Source organism: Tyto alba, unplaced genomic scaffold (assembly GCF_018691265.1).
Source record: "Tyto alba isolate M040663 unplaced genomic scaffold, T.alba_DEE_v4.0 Super-Scaffold_27, whole genome shotgun sequence".
NCBI classification, from domain to species: domain Eukaryota; kingdom Metazoa; phylum Chordata; class Aves; order Strigiformes; family Tytonidae; genus Tyto; species Tyto alba.
Genome location: NW_024881301.1, coordinates 8,240,138 through 8,260,544, shown reverse-complemented (window position 1 = coordinate 8,260,544; position 20,407 = coordinate 8,240,138). Strand labels below are relative to the sequence as shown.

General features: G+C 43.9%; 2 long non-coding RNA genes across 3 annotated transcripts in view; both read right to left on the bottom strand.

Annotated features, from left to right (window-relative positions):
* Positions 1-1,588: 1,588 nt before the first annotated feature.
* Positions 1,589-6,599, bottom strand: LOC122153945. Its single transcript, XR_006165803.1, has 2 exons — positions 6,140-6,599; positions 1,589-4,435 (listed from the first exon to the last, which is right to left on the bottom strand). It is a non-coding gene; the product is annotated as an uncharacterized LOC122153945 (long non-coding RNA).
* Positions 6,600-14,059: 7,460 nt separating this feature from the next.
* The window catches only part of LOC116960392, a 33,215-nt gene continuing 26,867 nt past the window's right edge, over positions 14,060-20,407 (bottom strand). Inside the window, exons 4-5 of one of the 2 annotated variants that reach the window (XR_004406356.2) lie at positions 18,966-19,139; positions 14,060-14,343 (exon numbers count right to left, since the gene is read on the bottom strand). This is a non-coding gene — a long non-coding RNA (uncharacterized LOC116960392). The remainder of the gene's footprint in view (positions 14,344-18,965; positions 19,140-20,407) is intronic. The other variant, XR_004406357.2, reaches the window with a different exon arrangement.

Genomic DNA, 20,407 nt, shown 5'->3' with positions numbered 1-20,407 from the left:
GCATTTCTTCCTTCAACTTATCAACAAACAAACTCCCAGTTGGCTTTGTTTGACTTCTAGGTTTTATTGGATTTGTTGCTTCCCTTCTTCATTTTCATATTAAAGGCTAAGGCTGCGCTGTGATCCTGCTGTTGTAGCCTCCAGCTCCTGAGCTGATACTACTGGCTGTAATTGCTCAGCTGCCTGATGTAATCACCAGGAGGTATATTGTATGTGTAGTTACAAGCACTTCATATTTTCTCCTCAGCCAGATTAAAAAAAAAAAAAAAAAAAAAGAAGAAGAAGAAGAAAAAAGAGTCAATTGGCTCTAGGTCTGTCAATAGTGACTAATCAGGTGCTGTACAATTAATTATGAAGGGGTGTCATTTTAAAACAATTCTGAGGTGGGAAAGAACAGGCCTGGGCCCTTTACCTGCTGGCACTGTTTGTGTTGCTAAGCCAATCCAGGCTGCGTCCTCTATTTCATTTACCTTTTAAACTATTGCCCCCGCATAAGTAAACACTTTCTATAAAGTGTGTGTGCACGCATGTGTGTAAGTGGGTGGAGGGTGATCTGGGAAGCTCTCCACCCTAGAAAATAAATTAATGATGGAGAAGAAAAAAAAAAAAAAAAAAAAGAGCAGCATAATTTGGCAGTAATTTCTGAAGAACAGCAGAGGATAATAGCAGGTGAATGAAGCAGGCATAGCACGAAACAGTCTGTGGCTGAGACCCAGTAACCAGAATTGCTATTAGCTATGGGGATGGAGGTGAGAGATGTCCCTGCAGTGTAAACGCGAAACTGCCCCGCGCGAGGAGCCCGGGCTCCCTGTGCTGGGCTCCCCAGCAGCCTGACAATGCCTGTTGAGGGGGCAAATCCCTGTCCCATGCAAGCTGGCTCTCCCAGGCTCTGCTCCTGGCAGTGGCCAGCATCTCCCACCTGCTCCCCAAGGGATGCGACTGCTGAGAGCACGATGGTGCTCCTCCTCTCCATCCTGCCAGAAAAATTTAATTGTCCCTTGCAAAGCAAAACTCATTCTTCAAGGAGGACAGCAAGGGAACTGCTACTGCCCAGTGTCACGCTGAGGGCACTGACTGGTGAAATTAATGGCGCGGAGAAGAAATGTGTTCACGGAAATGACAAAACCTGTTTTTTTATTAGCTTAGGAGAAACAAAGTGACAGTGTTAAATGACTAGTGTCAGTCCAGTTCAGGAACCATCACACACTGAGACCTCTGATGACTGTGCCTGGTGCTTGGGGCAGCAGAAGAGACGGGCTGGGAAGGCAGAATGGGGGATGCTGAGGGAAAGTCTTTGCTGGGACCACCTCCTGGAAGATGCTGACTGCAAAAGAGATCTTCTGGAATGGGATAAGAGGCAAGTGTCATGGGGTTCAGTAGGAAAAATCAGAAATACTCTGTCAGATTGTTTAATTTTCTAATACAAAAGCTCCAAAACACCCTTTGGTCAAAACTTCTGCCTGCAGCGCTTGCAGTTCTATTCCACGGGGAAAAAAAAAAAAAAAGGTAAATTCCTGTGTGAGTGTGTGTGCATATGTAATTACTAACATTGCTTTTCACTATAATAAGTGTAGAACTAGATGGGTTATTTTGGATAAACAGTTTATTTACTAGAAAATGTAGGAGGAAAATGCCAAGGCACAACAAGTTCTGTTTTGAACTTTTCAAAATCAAGCCTTTTGACATTTTTTCCCCAAATTAGTTTTTTTCACTCTATTGGCTAATATTTTCAATGAAAAAAAAAATCATTAAAGCTAGAACAAAACATTAGATTGAAATACACATGTATTTTATTTAGTTAGAAGACTTCTAAAATCTTATTCAAAGTTATTTTCACAGCTTTGCATGTATCTCAGCACCATCACCAGCAGTCCTCAGTCCTCCTTTCGCCATCTTCAAAAAACCACATTGCATTGGCTCTGTTAACAGCGAAACATTTAGTACCCTTAACCTCAGTTTCTGTCAGCATTTTGATGACAGCAGCTACTGGATCCCTGCCACAGAATTTTCTTGCCGTAGTGAAATGAGGTGGCTGGATCTCTGTTTCAGAGGACTTTGAAATATGACATGAGGTGGTTTAGTTTGTTGGGGCTATACAAGGTAGGGGTTGTCAGCCTGGTTTAGGTCAGCAGTCTTCTCCATCCAGTGTCCTGGTTTTGAAGCCTCAGCAAGTCTTGCACTGAGAGCATGGGAAATATATTGCCCAGAGAAAGGGATTTTACGTGAATTGTCCCAGACCCAAGCAGTCCCTGCAGGAGGGTGCCCGTGGCACCACGCAATAGGCAGCGCAGGGGGTTATACAGCAAAGCAAAATTAACAGTTGTAGAAGTGGAGGTTACAACATAAACATACGCTCAGATACTGCTGTAATGAATGTAGTATAAATATTTACATGTATTCTTATATCTAATTCTTAGCCTCATCATTCTTATGTCAAATGGTTTACAAAAGGCAAAACTGTATTTCAGTTACAGGCACGACTTCATAATTCTTCAAGTTAATTAAAGCATCTAAATGTGCTTCACATCTGTTGGGCTCCATAGATAATTAAAGGCTTTGCATACCAGTGACAGTAACGGCAGTTCGGGCCATGGACGGTTGTCCACAGCACATCTGTAGCCGAGTGTCCAGCCTGGGAGAAAAGCTGCAGCTCTGGGTGCTGTTTGTACGTCTGATATAAACTGATCGTTGCTTGTGACATGACGTACGGGAAGAATTAATGGCGGTTTGGGGTCTCTTTATATTAAGCGTAAGCGGGCACACCGTTGTCAGAGCGTCGCTGTTTAAGCGCGGGTCGTACCGGCGCGGCGCGTGTCCCTGGCGCCCAGCCCGCGACCCCTTCTCCCGCCCGCAGCTGCCCCGTGCAGCTGGGCCCAGGACAGTGAATTTCCCCAGGCTCAGTGCTGGCGTGGCACAGAAACACACCGTCCCTGGGGGCTCCCGGTGCTGGTGCCCTGCGGATGGGCCGGCGTCGTGCCAAGGGGCTGGCCACGGCGCAGGAGCAAGTTCCCAATAGAGCTGCTAGGCCGCGCAGCTGGCTGGTTTATTGTTCTGTTTCTTTCCCTGTCTGGTGCTTTTATGCAAAAACTGCATCACTGACTGCGCAGGCGAGGGAGGAGGGGTGTCCTGTCCCCAGCTGGGGTGTCCCCTTGCAAAGGGGATGGGGTGAGCAGGTGCCCAGGTGTCACCCTGCCACCCACAGCAGAGGGGGGGGCACTGGGGATCTCCCCAGGGGCCCGAGGCTGGGATTCATTCTATGGTCCCAGAGCGTCGATGGCAACTGGACCCAGCTGGGTGCCAGGCAGGGAATCCCCCTTTTCCAGGGGAATCCCTACCTGGCCACTTCATAGTGTTTTTAAGGACAACAAGGAGCCTTATCACGTCTCCACATCTGCCCCAGATGCTTCACATTCCAGCAACACTCCACAAATGTGCTGAACCCCACCACATCTCGCCAAAGAGGGCTCACGGCTCGCCACCTCCCCGGCTGGCAGCCTCCAGGCACGCACCCAAGCCGAGGGGAAGGGAACAGCCCTGCGCCCAAGGATGTCCCCGCAGAGCCCTCGGCGGGTGACACCGCCCTGCCCCTCGCCCGTGTCAGCGGGACCGCGTGTGGCAGCAGCGGGTGCAGGGAGGCCGGGCCGCACGCAGCCAAAGTTCAGGCAAACAGAGGGGAGAGGAGAAACGGTTTCCAACCCGGCGGCACCAAGGCCACTTCGGCCACCTTTGGGTTTCACCTTGAACCGTCGCCAGAGCGCAGGGTGCTGCTGGCACCGGTGACTCTGCAGCAACAGGCTTGCAGTGGGGTATGCCTTTTGGGGAGCACTCCGCTCCCAGAAAGGTAAATAATTAATAAACACTTCTCACAGCATCTTCCAAAGTGCCGATACCTGTCAGTCTGGAGCCAGACCCCGGTGCTTCACCATCTCGTTGCCATGCAGAGTATCAGCACGCCTTGTCCTCCACCTATCTTCCTCTATCTCCCATGTCTGTGCTGTTTCGGGGCTTCTTTCTCTTTAAGAGGAAACTCAGCGGAAGTCTAGCTATTCAATATTGTTTTGTATTATTTGGTTGTGAAACAATTTAATTTGTTTATGACTCTAAAGGTCAGATTTGACTGTTGCCCAAATTTCTAAAGAATAAAGAATGAATCAGGCTGAAGGGGGCTTTGTGGCATGATCAACTGGAGAAAGAGAAGGGGGCTAGTGAGAATATTTAACTGGAACAGCAAGGCAAACTTACCTTCAGCTGAGGCTTAAAAGCCTAGTCAATCATTACACATTTTTTATTATTTACCTGGTACAAAATCCCCCAGGAGAAGCAGTAGAAAAACTCACAGGCCATGTTCTTTCAAATTTTTGGTATCTTGCTCAGATTTTTTTTTTTTTTTTGTTATATCTCAGGACAGTTGGAGTGATATGGATTGCATTGGTGCCTGGATAGAAAAGAAATAAAGTGGAAGCACACTGTGGTTGCAGCTCCAAGCAGGGGATATTTGTAACAGTGAAGAGAGCAGGGCCAGCAGGGGACTTTGAGAAGGAAGGTAATTCTCACACAGTCATCAGAAGACAAAGGTTGCATTTACACCTGGCCAGAAGGTTTAATCATCTACTATTTCCAAACATTGCAGGCTCACAATCTGTTGTGTCTGAGATCATAAAACATATCACAAACTGGAGACAAGAGACCTGGGGCTTGATTGACCAGAGCTTATCTTTTCTTTTTCTTCCTCCTTATTTTTCACTCAATTTTCTGCTTTTTTTGTTTAAAAAAAAAAAAAAAAAAAAAAAAAAAAAAGAGAAAAAAAGATGCTTTGGAAAGGACTTGCTTTGATCAGAAAATTCTTACCCAGTATTGCAGGAAATGTGATGCAAAATAATTCTGAAAACCAGGGATTAATGGGCAATTTTCATTCCTCTGCCTCACTGTGTCAAGAGCACTTGGTAGACAGATCACCTGGTTGCTAAAACCTCCCTCCCAGGCTTGCAGAGAAAAGCAATTGTCGAAAAGGGACCAAAAAGAGAAGAGTATTCAAAGAGGAGCAGGTAGAAACCTCTCATAGGTTGGTTTTCCAGGTCCTACCTGGAAAAATAACTAATATTCAACCACCTGAAACGTCGGGTGTAAGTGGCTTTCATCTGTTTTTGGGGGGAGGGATAAATTATGGTAACGCTGAAAGAGAATCTGGCTGTGATGGGAGGGTTTGGGGATAATGTTAGCCACATTTTTGCACTTTGGGTCTGTAGTTGGTTTCCTTGTACCTGTGAGGTTGGCGGGGAGGTTTATTGAGCAAGATCAGGGACTCCCTCGGCAAAGAGAGGCCCAGGGAATGCTATTTCTGCTTCATTCTCCCCATTGCCTCTGCAGGGCCATCACCCTTTGCTGTCTGCTCATGTCCAGGCTGTGGAGAGGAGCAGAGACTTCATTCAGGCGGTGTTTCCCACTGATACTCGGGATGGTCTGTAGGAGGAAGGGTGGAAGGGCCATGCCTTGGCCCCCGCTCCAGCCTCACTCAAAAGAGTTGTGCCTGCATCAGGGATGGCCCCTGGAAGAGATGATGCTTTGCACCTCCTTTGGGTGTTACATCGTGATTCATCAAAGCACTTAGCACTGGGAGGAGGAACTAGCCCTACTGAGATGAAGGGCTGCCCTTGCTGACTTCAGAGGGCTGAATTTAACCGTTTGACTTCAGTGGAGTTTGAGCCCCTGGGTGGAGCTAAGCATGTGCTGTTGCCGGGTTGGGACCATCTTCTCTCTATTTAGAAGGGGAAATAAATATTCAGTTTCTTTGTGGTTTATCATCATCTACCTGATGATGCCTCTGTGCATTCTATGACTGTCACCTACCCTCCTCAGAAAATTGGAGGGGGAGGAATAAGAGCTTCCCCAGGAGAAGCTCATTAATCAAGGCAGGCTGGAGGGCCATCTGCCCCTGGCACTGCTGGGTGCCCTCAGGGTGTCCCTCGCTTGGCCAGAGCTGCTGGCCACCTGATAACAAGAGTGGCATCTTTGATGTTGTCGAGGGCAGCAGTCATACACAATTGCATAATCAAGGTCGGTGGAAAATTACACAAAACTTTGCCCACGTCTATTGGAAAAAAAGTGAAGCACTTGCAAAAAAAAAAAACCCCAAACCTACCCAAACGTCTGTTCATGCCACCAACATGCCACGCTGTGTGAATGGCGCGTACAGTGTCGAGCCGTCCCCTTAATCTGTCCTGGAAGCATTAATGAAAAAATAGTATTATCCACATAAAGGCAATTAAAAATGTTCTCTGGTAACCACATGAAGTCAGCTCTGTGGTTTTCCCTCCCCCTCCTTCAGCTACAGTTTCAATTAGGTGATGATGATGTGCAAATATAAGAAGTAATAGTCTCATGCTTTGCATTGCTGAATGCTGTCCTGAGGATTTTAAGACTCAGGGCTGTGAGTTTGGTTTCACAGGCCCTTAGTAGCTATTGGGTCTTTCCAATGCTACTTTGCAGATATAGGAAACAGCCAGGCTGAAAATTTGAAAATGAAAATAAAGAGAAAAAGAAACTTCAGAATATCTTCAGAAAAAAAAAATGATTGGAGAAATCTCTATTATTCCCCAAACATTTTTCTATGCTAGTAAATCTGACACTGAAAAATAGAGGGGTTTTGATGGGTTTTTTCTCACTTTTAATTTATCACCTTTCCCTGCTCCCTTCTATTTCTTTAATTTTTTCCACTTCTGTTTGTGAGAAAAAGAAAGTCGTGGAGATGGTATAAAGAGGAAGAACTTGTAGCATGAAAGTAGCCAGGGCTGGAGAGTGAAGCAAGAAAAAAAAAAAACAAAAAAAAACCAAAAAACTAAAAATGTGCAGTGTTTTCTTTTTTACTAAGAAAAAGACAAAAAACCTCTCCTAACCCCCCAATACCTCTCTGTGCGGGTGCTGGGTGGCAGGCAGGGTGCGGGTCAGGCCCTGTTTGCCCAGGTGGGCCGGTGCTGTGCACGTTTGCCGGCTGCCCCTGAGCGTTCCTGCCCCCTGTCCACTCAGCAGGGACGTCCCCGCGTCAGGACAGGGCTTTCTGCAACACCCACCTCTGTATCGCCTCATTGCAGAGGGTTCCCCATGCACTGCTCATTTTGCACCACTAAAATCTGCATGTCACAGGGGTCCAGGCAGTGTTGTGCAAGGCGTCATGATGCCACTTTGAAAATCTTATGCCTTTAACTCTGAATTTACATTTCTGACTAGCCCCTCTTGCAGCCAAGTCATTTCTGGGTAATTTGAGCGTGTCTCCTTCCAATTTTTGTCCTGTCGAAGCTCTTCTTCTTAAAGCCTCCCCCAGCTTCCTGAGGATGGTTTGACAACTATTGGTATTTCTGCTCATGCAAATATTGTGGCAGAACTTTTTAACTTCTCTTTCCGTAGACCCAGGTAAATTAATAGTTTGAAATATCACCTGCCATTCTGTTGCTTCATAACTTCTAGAGTTCAAGTGTGCCAGAAACAAAGCCATCTTTCTTCCCATGGTCAAAGAGCTCTCTCTTTTCATTCTTTACATCATGAAATAATGGTTTGCATTTGTCATCTTAATTTTGAAAGCTTAAAAATTTAATGAAGCCTTTTCCCCATTTTTTATTTGTGAGGAATCTGTTAGTAAACATCCATAGTGCTTTCCTAGCCAATATGCCACATCATCTAAAAGACAGATCATCCCCCTTCATCATGTCCATAAGCCAGATGACCTAATTACTGTATAGGAGTTGAAGTGAGGACACAATCTATCCTTTTGAGTTCGCATTGTGCTTTGGTTTTGCTTTTTGAATAGACATGGTGGGTATAAATCCTTATGTTCAGGACACTGAAATTAATAGGGTTGTACTGCTGATATAATCTCTGATGGGCACTTTGTTGTGTCTTAAGATAGTTTAAATCTCCATTGTCTATTTCCATGCTGCAGTAAAAAAAAAAAAAAACAAACCAAACCAACCAACCAACCAAACAACAACAACAACAAAACAACGAAAGATCCATCCTGGAGAGCTCCTAAATGCTTGTGGGCAGGTTCCCACAGCTGGCAGGCATGCCATCGGGTATTCCACTTGATGTCAGCTATTGATGCCTCTGTCTTCAAAAAAAGAGTCACTTTCCAGTTTATTAAGGGATAGAACTTCCATTACGACCTACCTACGCATGCAGGTCAATCTCTCTGAGAACTGCTGGTTCCTTTCTCAGGAATGTGATGGATGTTAAACGTTTGGTGTGGAAAGCAGATAGAAGCGAGCACACGGAGATCTTGTTCTCCCTTTATTATCAGTGTAAGAAAAACGGCAGCAAGCCCGAAGAAGCGGTTTGTTTAGCATTTGTTTCCTCCGAGGGCTGTTATGTATAGTTTAGCTCTTGAAGGCTTTCCTGTGCCCTCTTTGGTGTGGCAGCAGTGAGGGACCTGTCGCAGGGTCTGCACACAGTCACCGGTGCCCTGGCTCGCAGCAGCCATCCCGCTAGCGAGCAGTAATGATGACAAGCAAAGCCGCTGGGTAAAAAAAGGCCACTTTAAAATCAGATGCTCTGGTCCTCACCCTTTGTGGGCCAGGCTGAGCAGCAAATGCGACCCCAGCACCCAAAACTATTTGGGGTATCAGCTTGCCCCCGTGGAAAGGAATGGTTTCGGTGGTGGGTAGCTGGAAGCTACGCAGGGTCAGCCAAGCCTCCTCATGCCCGTTCCAGCCAGAGAGTGCCTTTTTTGGTGGGAATTTACAGGAATCTGGCTAAACCCACTTCTGGGGTTTGGGGTAGTGGGGTGATTGTGGGGCTGTGGGCAGGGCAGGGGTCTGGAAAGCCAGTAAATTCAGGAACTCCGCTGGCTTGGCTGCTTCGTGCAGAGATGTAACAGTACTGGTTGGGTTATACCCCTCTTGCACATACCTCAAGTGTTCACTGTCACCCTCACAACATTTCCTGCATCAGCAGAACTGCTCTTCAGCTATAATTTTTGTTGAAATATCTTGCTTTAAACCTAGACAGCACCAATGGAGGCCTCAAATCTGTGAATCAGCTGCACTCCGGAAAACAAATCATCGCAGTGGAGTTTTGCCAAGCTAATTTTCTGTGCTCATTCATTATTTGGTTTTCACTTTCTGAGCTGATTTAAACAGACCGTACTCTAACTGTACCATTTGCATCCAGGATATGAGCCTGATTTACACTTTGAAAATGTGAACTGCTCCATGGCTGCATTTCCAGGAGGAAGAAGTGCTATGAAGAGGGGTGTTTGGCAGCAGCCATAGACTCTATAGACAAGAGCGGACAGGTTGCCTCTGCTTACCTGCTTGAGCTGGTGAGATGTTATTACTGAAAGAAAAGCTGTGATCTTTTCATGTGCCTCAGCAAAAGTGATGTCTTCCAGGGAGAAAATGACAAGACAGCTCCAACTGTGATTTCCCAGTGGAAAATTAGAAGAAGATTAGAAGATACAGTGGAACAAACACCTATGAAGGTAAAATGACACGTGGAAAAAGGGCTAACAGAGGAGAGGTGATGGAGATGTTGCATTAACATCTACAGTCCAGGAAATGCCAGAGGTGGAGACACAGCTCCTTAGAGAAGAATGGGAAGAAACCAATGGAAAATCTGACATTTAAGTGTCCATGTAAAACCCAGCGCAACAGAACTGGGACTTCACCCAGGACATCTGCAAGGGGTAGACTGTGATGGTATGGTTTCATCAGCACTGAAACAGCATCAGGCAGGACAGCAGTGGTTTTTAATTTTTGTTCTTCGATTCAGGGGTTTCTTTGATTCTGAGGTTTCTTACGATAAAGTGAGACAGATCTGGTAAAAAAAATTTACTCGATTCCAACACTTATTCTGCACCTCTAATAAATGTTATTAACCTTAATTATGTATTTATTGAAAGTCAACCTGTTAGGAAAACATTCTCTCCCTTTTTCAGCCTTCCCAACACTTTTTTTCCCCCCTGTGACCAGGTGAGATCAGACTTTTTTGATTACCATAGCAGACCAGAGCTTCACCTATAATAACTTTGTTCCAGTTACAAGCAAGGCATAATGAAAGTGGAACTGCTATCATGCAGTGCAGTTTCCACCCTATTTTCTCAATTCCTGTACATCTGTTTAACTAGACAAGCTTTGAGATGAACCCCACAATCTCCTTCTTTGCTCATGCGAAAGCCTTTCAGGTTTGCTGAAGGTTATTACAATAATGCTATATTGGCATGTTAAAAAATACCTATTGTTTCTAAGAACACACAGTTGTTTACATCCATCATAAAGCCTTAAAAAAACAAAGACCTTTTCTTCAAAGGGAAAATGGGCTTCCTTGTTATTATTGCAGTGTCCTTGTTTCCTCATCTTGGTGTACAAACAATATCACCATACATGGAATACTCTTGTGTACAGAAATACAAAATCCAGGACCAGTATATATGCACGGCTGAAAAAAGAAGCTAGGTATGTAAAATTCTCTGATTTCACATTTGTCCCGGCATAGGATTAAGAAGATTTAAAACAGATGAACAGGTTCACATAAGATCAATTGTTGTAACTTCCATCAGAATGGCATAATTGATATCCTCTTTAAAATGGTTTAGATTGCCAGAAGCAGAATGAAGAAGCCTTTGTGTAACTTCACATCGCATCACCTGCGCTAAGACTGCATAGACCTTCATGAAGTGCTCAGAAGAACAGGTACTGGAGTTGATGGGACTCTGTTTATTTCAACTTCTGTGAAATACAGGTTACATTTCCCCAACGGTGAATAGCAAGAATGGATCCTTTTGACAAGCTCTTTTATGTGGATAATAGTAATGGTAATCACTGCACTTGGTAATCTGAGTAATAATCACGCTGGTCCAGCTCTGATGTTCCTACTGGTACCACAATTCACTTTAATGTAGTCAGAAGCATGTGTCCCATCATAATTTTTCTATGGAGATGACCACAGTCCCTCATTTTGGGTATGTTCTTCCTTCAGGTGGATCCCTTGAGAGACAGTTATCTGCATTTCAATCCCTACTTCCCCCTTGCAGCTGTAAGCATTTCGAGCCACATCTTCCTAGCATCTTCCTTATTTTTACTGTTTCCAAGAAGTCATCCTCGTGAGATATCCAGGAACCAAACATGGTGCCTGGGGCATTGCAAGTTCCCCAATAAGATGACCAAATGCATTTTACAAGAGTACAGTTGTGCAAGAACAGGCAGGACAGATGGCTGAACCTGCAGAACAAGTTTCAGCCATAAATGCTCTGAGCTCCGTAAAAGTTCGGTGGCTTTTCTCTTTTTTTTTTTTGAAAGCTGAAATATATTTGGGAAGTACTTGTTCAAACTACAGACTCAGTCAAATATTAACAAGTGGAAACTGAGGAAAAAAAAAAAAGATACTTTGAAGGGCTCAAGCATGTGTGGGTTCTTACTGTATTTGCCTAACTATAATCACTGGGGCCACACTTGCGACAGGCTAAAACGCTGCTGTGAATAGAAGGTATACCATAAGGGTTCTCAAATATGAAAGTGGGGCTGGAACAAAGAGCAGGCACCAGACAGACTTCCCCTGTTAACGATTACTGGCCTGTCACCCTGGTGCCAGCAGTCTCAGAAATCCCGTCAGGAGCAGGCGGCAGTATCTCGCCCAACGTGACTGGGCTGCTTTGAAAACCTGCCCACAGCCTTGCTGTATTCCTCACTACTGCCTTGTCGCGGGGGAATGAACTTTATCTCTCTGCTTTTAAAAGTGTTTGCTTTAAAGATGATTTACCACACTTGACAATTACCGAATTTCCTAAATTCAGCCTGAGGTATTGTTGTTGTTATGTATCTTGCACTGTGCAAAGCAATACCTCGGCTGCAGAGCTGTAAATCTCTCAGCGTGCAGAAGGTTGCTCTCAATGCATGCTGAAGGTCCTCGAATGCTGCTTCCCCCTACAGTCCTGCAGCTTGGGGTGTCAGTGGAGACGCGAAAACCTTCTGACTGAAGGGAGGAAGAAAACAAAACTGCCACCCAGTCTTGCAGGACTATCAGCCCACCATTGAGTTGGGACTCATCTCACTGTCTTTGTCTGAAGGACATGAGCTGCAGAGCTGGTGTAGCAGGGGCAAACACACAGCTTAAAATGCTCCAGAAAAAGTTTTCAAGCTTTTTTTTTTATCTCACTTTTTTAATCCATAGTTCGATCCTGTTAATCAATGAAGTAGCATCTCCAAACCCACGCATACACATCAGTAAATAATGTGATCCATTTGGTGCTAATGTGATTTTCTTTAATTATGTTGTTGCTGACTCAAGCACTACAGGAATGCTCTTCCTCCACTCAAATGTGAGGGAATACAAAGAGTTATTGTTTCATTTATATTTTGTTGGGAAAACTACCAAAACCTTTATATTAGAACATTTGACAACAGTGTCAACAACATTTCTCCGGACTGCTGCTTAATATATTTTTATTATTTGTTTTCCATATGTTGGTTCTTTTAATCTGTTCTTATTAAAGTCTTCCATGTTTCAGTAATATTGTCATTGTGTTTCTTTTGAAGGAGGCAAGTGTGTGTACTGAAAGATTAGGTTATCCTGTTTTTTTTAAAAAAAAAGAGAAAAGGGAGAAATGTCTTCAAAATGAAGTACATCAAAAGTAAAAGTAGGTGACAAATGTTAATATTTGCAAAGTGCTTCTGCTTTGATCCTGCATTTCTATTTTTTTAAGAGCTTGACAAATGTGTCCTGTGGTTTGGCTTCAAACCTCTCTGCCTAGTGCTTTACTTGACCCACAATCCATTTGATCTTCCACTTGTTTTTTCTTCTGTCCAGGAGGACTCTGTACTTGATAAAAGACTAGTTCTTATCTTCCACTTGCTGCTGTTCAGAGGCATCATTTTTTATTTTTGGTTGGATTAGGTTATTGTGTCTGTTTGCTTAGGCAGTTTCTAAAGAGATACTAATTTTGCTGTTATTGTTTGGGATGGTTTCCTTCCCATTTCCATGCCAGGAACAGCTATATCTGATCAGGATCGGCTGATTGATTCTGGCACTAGATGTGAGGAAGACGTGGACTCTGCAGAGGCTGGCTTGGATGGCAGGCTGCCACTTAATTTCTATCGTACGATTTCCAGGCATGCTGCATCCAGTACCTGAGTTTACTATTATTTAATATACCAGACACTTTCAGGGGCTCAGGTATAAGGATCCTACTGATTGTCTTTTTTTTTCCCCAAAGCTATTGAGCACTGCTCCAGGTTCCCTCACCTGCGACCCAGTAGTTACAAATGACGATGACTGGCAGCTAGTCACAGCTGGCTAAAATGCTTCTACAGCCCCGCAAACACCCATCTTAGTCTGACCCCCTCTGATCCCAACCCTAATATTCTCTGTCATGTGTCTGATCTCCTGCTTCACTACGCTGCTTGCCTGATCCTAGTATTGCCCAGTTCAATAAGAGCCATCCCACCGCCCAACAGTCTGGGCAATCTGGAAGCTGCTTCTACAAATACTCACGTTGGCCAGAAAAGCTAACATTTGACTTATGGCCTGTTTTATAATATCAGTTCCTCCATTCCCCCTCGAGAGCCCCTCCTCCCAAAGAACCATAAACTACAACTGAGGGGAAGCACAGAGGTTTGAGCTTCCATTTCAGCCAAGTAGGCCAGGAGGTGCAGCATCCTCCAGCCATCCCCGCTGCGAACCCCTCCTCCAGCTCCAGGCATGGGGCCACCTCTCCACACCTCATCCTCAGGAGCCTCCCGCTGTCTTTAAAGAAGTGGAGAATAAACCATAAACTGAAGTCGACGATACCCACTTATGTGTCAGTCTGGGAAGCATTCCCCCCCAATCAAATGTGCCCCTGCAGTAGTGTTGCCCCAGGACTTTGGGTGATGAAGGTGAGGTTGATCGTTATTTATGTGGCTACCAGGTTTCAGGAGAGTACATCTGCCATGGCTCCCATGTGTTGTGCATTTGTTCGCTGGTGACACGTTTAGGATATCATTTGCCTTGCAGATGTGTGGCTTCCCTGCATTGCCCTCAACTTCTGTCCCCGGAAAAAGGTATTGACACAGTGAGATTAATTCCACTGACGTTGCAAGAGGCATGTATGTTTTGAGTAAGTGTGAATGTGAGGAAAGAACAGAAGCATGCTCATAGAAGCAACACTTACAGTGCCTTGCTTAACTGGAGTGGTTAGGCAAGATGTTAAAACAGTAGGGAAATCTTTGCGGCTACATTTCTTGTCTTTAATGGGAGTATGACACCTGCCAGCTCTCCGTCTGTTTCTCTCTCCTGCAGAACATATGCCATCATGCGAGTGGAGAAGAGAAGGTATGAAGCAAAGCAGAGCAGGGTTCAGATTTTCATGGGTGCAATTGCCTGTCAATTAAAAAAAAAAAAAAAAGCACATATAAAATTCTGAGAATGAGGAAAACTGTGATGATGGCACTCAGAGATTCAGAGAGAGCCCAGCTAGGTAAACACTTCATCACCACAGTGGCCTCCTCTGTGTTTGTCTATCCCTTTCCATTCACTCATTTTCATGCAGAGCTGTTTCCTTTTGCTCTTACAAGTATATGAATCCTTCTTCTGGCAGCTTTGTATCTTCTAATACTTTACCCTTAATAAGGCACTCTTCCTTTTGTGGGATGGCAGAATTCTTCTCTTCTGGTGAGAACTATTTTGTTTCCTTTAAAAAAAAAAACAGCACCGGGATTTTTCACCTTTCTTATTTCAGGGAATATCTGCAGCCAGATCAGCTATTACTTTCCAAAACTGTTTTCACAGGCATTTCCTGAAGACAGACTATCAGATAAAATGCTGACTTTAGCCTTTTCTTTATCCTCTGCATAGGGTATTATTTTATTGCTCTTGTTTGTTTTTGCAGTTTCTTTTTCTGGGTTTTATTGAAAACACTTTTGCCATTGAATCAGGATATTCGGTGCCAGTGGTGTGTCAAAGAAGAAGTGCGTGTCTCTGCTGGATAAATACCCGAGCTTGCGTTATGATTTATAGGCAAACTAAGTTAAACAATTAATCATAATTAAGGAATTAATTAGATTTTTTTAAAAAAATTCAGTCTTTGCAAGGATTTCACTGCTTCTGGGATGCCTCTGATGGACAAAGGCTGCTGTAATGTCTCTTATTCTACCTCTCAGTCTGCAGGAATCTAAGTGGAGAGTAGAAATAACTAATGCTTGGCACTGTGCTGTGGTCCTTTCCATTGGCTTGCCAGCCTCAGGATGCCAGAAATATTGTCAATCTACCTCTGAATAGGTTCAATCAATCTTTAACTATTCAGGTGCCTCTAAGACTGGAAGTCTGCAGCTTTTCCACAACAGTTATCAGCAACTGAATGCAGGAAAATGTAGTTAGTTACTCCTAAAGTACAGTGCTTCTTTGTGGGGGAAAGAAAAACAAACAAACAAAACAACCAAAAACCATGTAAAAATGGAGGATGTAGACTAATATATAATAATATTAACAGTTTTAGTAAAAATAAAGTTTCTCCCCTCCCCTGTAGCCTTCTATTATGCCCTCCCCCTGCACTTTTATCTGAATATACAAATTTCCTTGCATTTCCTGGAGTAACTCAGGGAAGACCAGGCATAATCTTTGTGCCTGGACATTGGTGCACTCAGCAGTAATTGTTTGATTTGCATGAAGATGGAATATGTCATTGCTAAAGGGAAGGGTGTACACAAGGTGGAGAGTTGAGGGTCCCAAAAAGCAGCCTCTTCAGGGAGCTCCTCTTTTCCTTGGATGAATGACCTGATGTGTTGTCTCTCTGAACTTCAAGCTAATGGGAAATGCATCGTGTAGAAGATGAGAAATTCTGAGCCACAGCTGAGCAGCTGGAACCCAAGGGAGGGAGTTCATCCCACTTAATTGAAAGTTAGATGTTTAATTTCAGCTAATTGTCCAGATTTAATGGCAAGGAATGATTTAACCTAGTTTAGTCTGAACACTTATGCCAGGATGAAACAGGTCATCTTGCAGAGATGTCTATTTCCCCATAAAAAAGACAGATAATTTGGCTAGGTGTGTAACTTCTGCTTGGCCGAGAATCCACTCTCCAAATATTTCACATTTCTCACACATTGTGTGGCTTTAATAGATCATTCGTTCCTTAAACTGTTCTCACTATCTCACTTTCTGCATATTACAGGAGGGAGAGAGCAGAAGGCTTATGCGCGTACAGTGGGTATGACTGTGCATGTGTGTGCATCTGTCCAGAAAAGGAGAGTGAGGAATGTGGAGAGAAGAGGATGCAGCATCTCTCTGAAGAGCACTCCAGAGTGCTTGTGCTGTGCGTGCCTGCACTACTGCTTCTACTCAGCACTGGCATTTTGTTATCTCCTCTGGCTTTTTTACCTGCTGCAACCCAGCTGGCATCCCAAGAGTTCAAATTCTGTGTTATCTGCCTAGTCTCTGTTACAGTAAGGCCCAGTCCTTGTCCTGGCTTCCTAGGTCTGTTTATAGTGTTGCTTGTGTAAGCTATGTAGGTGCATGCATGGGTTGACTGACTCCCTGGACAAGGGTTAACTATTTGGTGTCTGAGATTAATTTCTGTGCCTCTGTGTGGTTATTTTGCTCCTCTGGGTCTCCTATTTCAGCCCAAGCATGACCCTGCCTGGCGGGACATTTTCCCAGCACCATGTCTCAGACAGAGCCTGACCTGAGGGGCAATGCCAGCCGTGGCAGTTGCAGAAGACCTCTGAGGCTGTGCTCATGTGCACTGGCTCTTCTCAACACCATGAAATATGGGTAAAGTCTGTCTTTTGCTTTTTCATTTGTGGAAGTGTGAGTGGCCTTTTTGCCTTGGCATGAGCAGAGCTGAGAAGCCTCCAGGGAGGATGGAATAGCAGGAAGAAAAGTACATGCAGCACTTTGCAGAATGGAAACTTTTATATGTTGGGGTGGTTCAGAGTTGTTATAACACCTGTCAAGGGTAGGAAATAATACCTTGACCCTTCCCTAGTGCTGCTCAGACAGGTGCTGATACAATGATGGATGTTACTTACACAGGGATAAGGGGGGAGTCAGGAAGAGGGACTCATTCTTTCCAGCAAAAAAAGTCACGTAAAAGGTGCAGATTTATCAGGTCTGGAAATGCTAGGCAAGAGCAGGGAAGGATAAGCATGACAGAAAACATGTTAAGAGGAGGCAAATTAATACATCTTAAAAATAAGTAAGCAAGCAGAGTTAATCTAAAAGCCCAGACTTCAACCAACCTCACATCGAAATTTGAAGTTTGAATGTGCATAGATATCATATATGAACTATTTTCCATTTTATGGAAGGGGTGTCATTGCTGGGTCTGACCAGAATTGACTTGCAAGATGTAGCACTGTGAAGTGTTCAGGCAAGATTTGTAGCCTGCCTTGAAATGGAAATACTGGAAATCGCATGAGAACTTGTGGTGGATACTTAGCTCCATTCTGGAAACACAAGAGATTTGGTCTTGATCCAGCAAGACAAGTAGCTGTGTCTGACTTCTAAGTGTATGAGTGGCTCCGTTATTTCTGGGAGACTAATGCAGAGGCTCAGTGTTACAGAAGGTATTACACAGGTAGAGATATACCCCACAAAATCCTTGCTTCATGTGATCTTACTAGGTATCCAGGCATTTGTGAAACATCCAGAATGAAGTGGATGCCACCATCTTGTGAAGTTTGTTATCACTGCAAGCTGCCTGGGTTCTCCATTTTGGCCAATAAGATGCCACTAATGTGAATTATGCATATAAAAATAACATAGTATGTTATTGCCTTCAAACAATTAATTGGTAACTAACAGGGCTATCTGAACATTGTACATTACTTGAAGTACCTGCATATTAGTATTAATCATCAACTGACCAAGGCAAATCTTAAAAGGGATGGAGAAAGTGAAAATCTTCCTCTACCTGTTCCTTCTGGTATTAAGTTTATCTTTCTGCTTGATGCCAAAGATAGCAGACTCACTTTTTGTTGTCTCTCACAGATGAGTGAGGTAAGCAGTGCACATCACCAGCACAGCCAACTTTTATGCTCTCGCCCGTCCCAAAATCTGCCAAAGTGGTGGCATACAGGCCAGGAAATCTGGTCTTGTGCCCACAAAGCAGGGCTGTGGGATGCTCCTCTGCATCCCAACCTTTCTCCTTGGACCCTCATCGTCTCTTTGCTGTCTCCTGTTGCATTTGGAGCCAAGCAGTTCAAATCACCTTCATTTCCCCAATCCAAGTTATATCACTTTCCTCTTCCAGTTGATTTTGCCTCCTCAGAAGTGGGCAACACAGTTCTGTCAAAGAGCAAGTGGTGGAGTCTGTGAAGGTCCTGGACAGCCTAGAGCTCTTATTCAAGGCTCCTATAACTCCCTTGGGAAAATGGTCATCATGGCTTTTATTTTGGTCATTAGCGTGGCTGTAGCAAAAACCCAATTTGCCACAGCCCTTTCTGCTTTTTGCATGAGAGCTCTGGAAGTTTGATATTCTGCCTTGCTTAGCTCTTAGATGGACTTAAATGACAAAATAACATTTCAAGAAAAAACTGAGGGTTTGTTTGGGGTTTTTTTTGTTTTTTTTTTGTTTTTTTTGTTTTTTTTTTTTTTTTCCCAGAATATATTGTCTTCCATTAAATGTATCTGAGAAATTCCAGGAGGCTCTCTCTTTTTTAACTCATCACATCCTACAGACACAGTATTTTTCTACTGAGAGCAACTGAGGAGATTTTCTTTCTTCATTGCTTCTCTCTCGCCTTCCCCCACATCCCCCATTTTCCCTCTTGTATTATTACTTTAAACAATGCCTTTTTTGGAAAGCGTACTCTTTCTAGACCTGCTTTGTTAAAAAGCAAAACAAAAACACAAAACCAACAGCAAATAACAAACTTCCCCCAAATCCCCACAGAAACAAATAAGATGACTTTGAAATTGGAAAGCACTGGCACATGGTGCTGCTGAGACCAGATGTTACAGCCCAGGTAAACCGCAGTTGCCCTCCAGATGCTCTGCTGACTTACTTTTTACTTTCCATTTGATGCTCTTCCATTGAGCCCCAAGGTTTCCAGGCTTAAGTACCAACATCCACAGAGACCAGCTAATTGGCAGTGAGAGATGGGAATGTGTATAGAAATGATGTTTCCTCTGCTTCCTCTCTCCATGTTGCTATCTAAAAGGTCTCTCGAGGAAGGTGGCTATAATGAGAAAGGTTTATTAGACACTATATGCTCATAAGCGTATAGACAAAGGGAGGCTGAGAAAGATCCCACTAAGCTGAAGCAACCAGCATGTACTAGGATGAGGGGTTTTTTTCCAAAGATGAGGAGCTTCTATTTCTCCTCCCTCAGCCCTCATGAGATTTCTGGGAAGAAGAAAATTGGGTGCCCCTTCTGCAAAGTGCCACATGCCCTTAGCTAACCCTCAAACCTTTTTGCACGCAGGGGACAGCTGAGCTCTCCTGTCCTGGCAGGACCCTGAAACTCCTTCTTTGCCTGCAGCTTGACTCCCAGGTAATATCTTGTAGTAGGTACCATCAAAATAACCATACCATGAGAAGGTGTCCTCTTTGTACCACTCAGTGTTGATGAAGGATAGATAGATGGGGGTCAAGGGAAAAAACATGTATAGTCCTTTCTCATTTCCTTTTAAAACTGTACATGACTCTTAATGTTACAGCCTCGCCAAGTATTTGGACTGTGTTTATAGTCTTACCTTTGGAAGGACCTTAGGCCTAGTGGATTTATTATATCATTGTTTCTAGAGGAATTTCTGTATTTTAAACTATCCTCTGGGCCCAGGGCTATATAAAATACTCAGACACTTTCATTGTATGCTGGTGATTATGAATATGTATTAATTTTTTTAATGTCCTTTCACATCTGCAGTGTTGATATCACAGGACCTATTTCTCCTGACAGATACTCCTGGGTAAAGGAGCTTGTGCAAGGATCATGCAGCACATACAATTTGTGTGGAGGCAATTGTATACGACCTTCTCTACATTGTCCTACCAATGACCCCTTCTGTAATCAGGCAGAAATCATGCTCCTGAAGAGTGGGAGGTATTACTGCTTCCATGCTGGCCTGTTCCTGGGCCCCCACTGCACAGACATTGCCAACAGTAACAAATTGCTCTGAGTTATGTGCAGTGGTTTAGTGATGTGGACTAGTTATTTATTAGAGGAGGAGCTGAGACACCAGAAAAGGGTGAAAGAGTGAATAAAGGAAAAATCCCAAATCAAATGAAATGAAGCTGTTTCGTCTAACAGGCTTTTCACAAAACTAATCTCTCATTTCTCGCTTCTAGATCACACTTTATTTATCTAATGGGGGATCACATGCAGAGTTTTTAAAGTAAACCCCTTACAAATAAAGAAATGTCCCCAAGGGCTATGGATAAAGATGACAGAGTTGGACTAAACTGCATTTCCAGAGGTGGCAAATCAGTAGTTTAATGTTTCTT